The sequence below is a fragment of the Macrobrachium nipponense genome, chromosome 39 (genome assembly GCF_015104395.2).
Source record: "Macrobrachium nipponense isolate FS-2020 chromosome 39, ASM1510439v2, whole genome shotgun sequence".
Lineage (NCBI taxonomy): Eukaryota > Metazoa > Arthropoda > Malacostraca > Decapoda > Palaemonidae > Macrobrachium > Macrobrachium nipponense.
Genome location: NC_061099.1, coordinates 53,432,062 through 53,438,141, shown reverse-complemented (window position 1 = coordinate 53,438,141; position 6,080 = coordinate 53,432,062). Strand labels below are relative to the sequence as shown.

The 6,080-nt window shown below is 36.8% G+C and overlaps 1 non-coding gene across 1 annotated transcript; it reads left to right on the top strand.

The window, feature by feature from the left end:
* Positions 1-261: 261 nt before the first annotated feature.
* On the top strand, positions 262-333 carry Trnac-gca (transfer RNA cysteine (anticodon GCA)). Its single transcript has one exon. It is a non-coding gene; the product is annotated as a tRNA-Cys (tRNA).
* Positions 334-6,080: the final 5,747 nt, after the last annotated feature.

The following is a 6,080-nucleotide window of genomic DNA, read 5'->3' as shown; positions in this document are numbered from 1 at the left end:
TACACCCACACCAAGACACACACATCAAGTTACATAACTAAAAGAATTCTTAGTCCCTTATAGTTATGGGCACAGAACTTTGCGTCTTATCAAGAGATGCATGATTAGCCTACTTTATATTTGCATTAAGTGCGTATATAAAACAAGGATTATATATTTGATGATATGATACCACCTTTGATGAGCAAGCGAGGATGGGCGCTACAGGTGGAAGGATGACACCTACGGAAAAACTCGCCTACAGGTACACGCGTGTAACAAGGGGGTGTAGCTCAGTGGTAGAGCATTCGACTGCAGATCGAGAGGTCCCTGGTTCAATCCCGGGCGCCCCCTGAGTGATGCCGTTTTCTCTCAAGTATTCAATACAAGGACTTGCTTAAGTGACGTAGTATTTCACAATCGCTTAATATTCCAGCAAACTGTGCATTGACGTTTGACTGCAATCGTTCATCAAGAATTAAAGGACAGTTGATCCAACCATCATGTTAATAATAGGCTATGACAACAAAAAGACTAATAAGACCAGGAATTGGGATTAGTATATAGAAACCAAGCAAAACAAAGCACATTTATACAGGTTACATGTTAAAACTTGTAATTACGTGCAAGTTTTGAGATATAACCGGGACAAGTCTGCTTGGACCTTCTGAGGAGCTTTTAGAGATGTTTTTACTGTTGAACTACTTCGTGCCTGCAGACTTTTAATAATTACATTAGTATATTAAGTTTAGCTCCTATATATTTAGGATACATCCCACTCGCTAGATTTAGTCATGTAGCTCCACTAAGTAGTAACTCAAAAGAGTTTATAAAAAATTTTACGACTTATGAAAGAGACTACTACTGAAATGCCAAAAGCCGAAGTAAAGTTTCGATAGTATAGAGTAGACACCTTACCAGAAAGTAAAGGTGAAGATGTATGATTGCCGGGAATAATTAAGATCTTTCAGGAGACTGTTATCATCCTAATCTTCCTTTGAAGCTCGTAATTATCGATATTCTTATAATGAAAGTTTATTATAATATTCGTGGACTTTACGGTGGGTTTACTTCCAGTCAATCAAGTTCTTCGTAACAAAATAGTCCTTCTTGCCCTGGAAGGTGGCCCACGTTTACACAATCACTACATAGTTAGACTGGTTTGAATGAGAGGTGGGAAATTACAGTAATCAGGCAAAGAAATGCGATAATGAATTATATGGAGAGAGAGAGAGAGAGAGAGAGAGAGAGGAGAGAGAGAGAGAGAGAGAGAGAGAGAGAGAGAGAGAGACTGAATTTATTCCTGTTTGGTTATTAATCTGATGAAAATATTTGAGATCCTCTGCTTTAAGAAATATATTTTTTTGAAAATAATTATCATAAAATCTTATTACATCGTATTGTTTTAAATAGTTATCATATTTTCTATATAAAGCCTTAAATATTGTTGGATCTGACTATTCAATATTAATATTAGTCGGAGAGAGAGAGAGAGAGAGAGAGAGAGAGAGAGAGAGAGAGAGAGAGAGAGAGAGAATATAGCAGCTTATAGGATAATGGAAAAAGATGTATACTCTCTCTCTCTCTCTCTCTCTCCAGCAGTTCTGTCCTCCGTCTTATATCACCTGTATCCACTATTTAAAAAATGGTAAACGTTTGATATGTTATTTGTACGACCCCAATGATCACAAAACCGTAAATGGCTACTCTACCAACTTGTGCTTGACTGCATCTATTTTTCCCCTAGATTGACGGTCCTATACTTGCCTGTATTACCGATAATATACGAATCTGGTGACAAAGATATTACACACGTTTTGTAGCCGTGGGTTGTATGAGTCATCAAAGCATAAATTTGGCAATGGTACTATTTATTAATCTATGCTAAGAACACATTACTGGATATGCTAATCTAGTACTACAGCATATATATTTATGGCATAACTTAGCTGAGGTAACAGTATTTGAGTGTGTGTGGGTTTGTATGGTGCTTTTACGTTGCATAGATTTTGATTTATTATGTCTATTGAACCTAGCGTCACAACATCTAGGTAATTGATACCGAAATAAATTAAATAGAAAAAATTATTTTAAATAAATTTCATATAAAAATATCTATAAATGTATATAAAAATTTTGTTCATATATGTAAGTTCTTACATTGACAATGTATGTATAATTTAAATTTGGTTGAGGAGGCCCACCTCCCCCATAAATCTATATAACTGCTCTTACCTACTCAGTAACGACTCCTGGACAGGAACCGATGTCTCAAATTCCCAAATCTGGGACATTCAATCAGCAACTGTTTCACAGTCAAGGCCATAGTACAGCTCTGACCTACTAGAGGATATAAATCCTGATATGGTAGTAGGCATCTTGTGGGTTCTGGGGAGTTACGGCCGACTTTGCAAGTTGGTCAGCTTTCTCATTCCCAGCCACCCCAACATGGGAAAGCACCCAACAGAACTTTTATTTCTTTCCCTCTATTTTTCAGTAAAAGCAGCCATTCCAATATATCTAAAATCAGAGGGTTTAAAAGGTTAAAGGATTCCAGCGACAGAAGAACACTTCTTGAGTCACACTATATAATAAAATTATTTTCATTCCGAATTAAAACTTCCTTTAAAGCCTTTAAAACTGCATATAATTCTACCGTAAAAATCGATGCAACAGGTGATAAACTGCCACTTCTCTCTAAATCAGGGAAGGTTACTCCAAAGCCGACGCCAGCATCTGACTTTGAGCCGTCTGTGAAAACTGCAGGAGAGTTATCATGTTGCAAGGAGTTCTAAAAATATTGACCGCATGTCCTCACTGGAAAGTTCCGGGGGGAGAGAGAGAGAGAGAGAGAGAGAGAGAGAGAGAGAGAGAGAGAGAGAGAGAAGAGAGAGAGAGAGAGAGAGACTAACTAAATATTTTGCTAGTAAAATCTCGATCCTTGAATGAGGTTGCTTGGGGTGATTTTCATAAAACTGCCAATGCCTTTCATCTCTCATACAAATGCTGGTTAAAGACTGAGGTAGCCTCTGGAATCTATACCAGCTCCGAACCAGCAGACGCTTGTAATGAAGGTCCAGTGGCACCTCATCAGCATCTACAAGAATGCTCTCGGTGGGAGATGATTTAAATGCTCCAGTACACAACCGTATTCCTCCATGATGAATTGAGTTTGAGCATTTTAAGGCTTTTTGGCTTCGCAGAAGTGTACACCTCACGCCAATAACTTAATTTTGAAAAGACCAAGGCTTTATATAATCTCAACATCTGAGTTCGGTCTGCACCCCACGAAGTGAGAGACAGGACTTTCAGCAAATTCATTGCTTTCAAGCATTTTGCCTTAATATATTTCAGATGTGGAATCCAGGCAGCTTCCTATCAAAAATCAAACCAAGAAACCTTGTTTCACCAACACATGGAATTCTCTGCCTATGAATAAATAGATCTGGATCAGGGTCGATTCCACTTATACGGCAAAAGTGCATAGTTACTGTTTTACTGGCAGAAAATCTAAAACCATTAACCTCAGCCCACTTTTCTATATTATCAATGCAGAGCTCAAGGCGGCGTTCAGCCACTGTAATCCTTGATGCTGCAAAGGAAATCGACAGAGTTCTGTGTTTTGAGTGAGTCTTTGGTCAGTCTTGGGTTAGAGCCTGTGACAGCCAGTAGTGTCATTATAGTCAGCTGAGTTGTGTTTTGTTTGTTGTATTAGTTGTTGTTTTGTTAGTTTGATATTGTTGCTTAAGAGTTGTTGTGCTATGAGGTTTTTGTTGAGTTGTATGTGAGTTCCTGTTATTATATGCGAGTTGTTATGGTCGAGGGTTGTTGTTGGTGTTGTTAGAGGGGGTGTGTATTGCTTTTTGTGTGTTGTTTGTGCTGTGGTCTTTTGTTGTGATGAGTTTTTGTTGTTATATGTGAGGTGGTGGTTGTGTTCCTTGGTTGTTTGTTGTGTTGTTAGGTTGTGGTTGTGTTCCTTGGTTGGTTGCTGTGTTGTTGAGTTGTGGTTGTGTTCCTTGGTTGTTGTGGAGTTGTTGGATTGTAGTCCTTGGGTGTTGTGTTGTTATTGGGTAATGGTTCTTGGCTGTGGTCGTCGTCTTGTTGGTTTCACCGTGACCTCGACCAGCAGACAGCAGAGAATAGCCTGGAGTTGGTTAAGTACATGTGTTTTGAGTTTTTTGTGTTTGTTTGTTTGTTTTTCTGTGTAGGTAGGTCAATTGTCCTGCATATTCTGTAGTGTAAAGAGGAAAGTGTGACTGAGGGTGGGTTTGGCAGCTGGAGTGATTAGGGTAATGGGGGGGGGGGGGGGGGGGGGGTGGTTTGCTACTTGTTTTCTTAGCTTGTGATCCCGCCACAGCGGGACAAATGAAGTGAGAAGAGAGAGAGAGAGAGAGAGAGAGAGAGAGAGAGAGAGAGAGAGAGAGAGAGAGAGAGAGAGAGAGAGAGAGAGAGAATGATGATTAACTAGATTTTACTTTAACTGAGCAGCAAAATGGATATATATATATATATATATATATATATATATATATATATATATATATATATATATATATAATTGAATTGGATAGATATAATGCGAAGGTGAATGCGAGTGAGTTGTATATTACATATTTTTTTACTTTCTTATATATCAAAATAGTTTAACCAAACCACTGAGCTGACTATTAGTTCAAATAGGGCTGGCCAGAAGGATAAGGATGAAATACCATGTCTAGACCATAGGCCAAGCAATGAAACCAAATTGGTTATTTGGCATGACGATGAATGAATGAAAATAAAATTACCTTTAAAATAAAAAACATGCACACATTGAAAAACAATCGCTCATGTTTCCAAATATATATATATACAAAAAATTTATTTTCATTATTTACTCTTCTTTTACATTTTATAAATTAAATTATAATTCATGAATATTACAATTGGAATTACTGATTGTAAAAGTGACATTTCCTTCATTGATTTATTTGAAAAAGTTGATAATCTATATTAACCGGTTATATTTTGGACATTCATCCAACACATGTTTGACTGTTTATTAAGTGTCCATGTATCAAACGAGTATAGCCTATTCGAAGACGCTTCATATTTACTTATCACTATGATATGATGAACTCCATTTTCCAATACAGATTTCATCTACTTTTATCATTTTATAAGTTCCTTATTCCATATATATTTGCCATTTACTTATAATAATCGTTTATATACCTTATATAATCACTAATAGAGACGTTTAATTTTGCTCTTGACATGTGGACTGCTTATTTAACTGCTTTATCAAGAGAATATTCTCCTTATCCCTTATCCACTACATGGGCAAGGATACAACATATTTCAATATTTTTTCCATTATTATACAATTTGTGAAGTTTAAATCCGATCTGCTGTACAATATTATTTTTGGGGTACTAACTCTGAACAACTGCTCTAGCTCTTCTCGAATCATTAAAAATCACAAATTTATTTAAATACATTTTCTTTATCATTTTGAGAGCTCATGCGATTGCACACATCTCTGCTACGAAGACTGACATTACCAGGTAAAGAGAATCGAGATATCTTATTCTGGGATACAGCTGCATATCCTTCTACTAGTGATTTAGACCCTTCTGTGTATATTGCATAATCGTAATGTGAACATTTTCCTCTTATATGATCTATGGTTTTTTTTTGTTAATGATGGTCTGGGGAGTATGAGCAACATTTTGATAAATATTTTAAGCGTGTGCAAGTCTACTTTATTCATGTCCAATGGGGTGGTAACTGGAATGTTAAAGGTATTTGCAAGTTAACGTATATTCAATGTCAGATACAATTTATTACCTCTAATTGGGAAAGGTGCTGAATGATTGTTTATAAATATATCCCTTTGATCAAATTTATTTTTTGTTGATGAATCACCCAGTCTTGAATCTCGAGGCACTTTTCATGGTTATGAATTTCCCGCTGAGAAACAATGGCAGTTCGCTATATTCAACTTGTACAGAGGGGACTGGTGAGGATCTAAGTGCTCCTGTGTATATGCTTAGACCTTCATTGTGAATTGGACATAATATTTTCAGTGGTGCTTCTGACGCCGAGCCATACCCAATGAT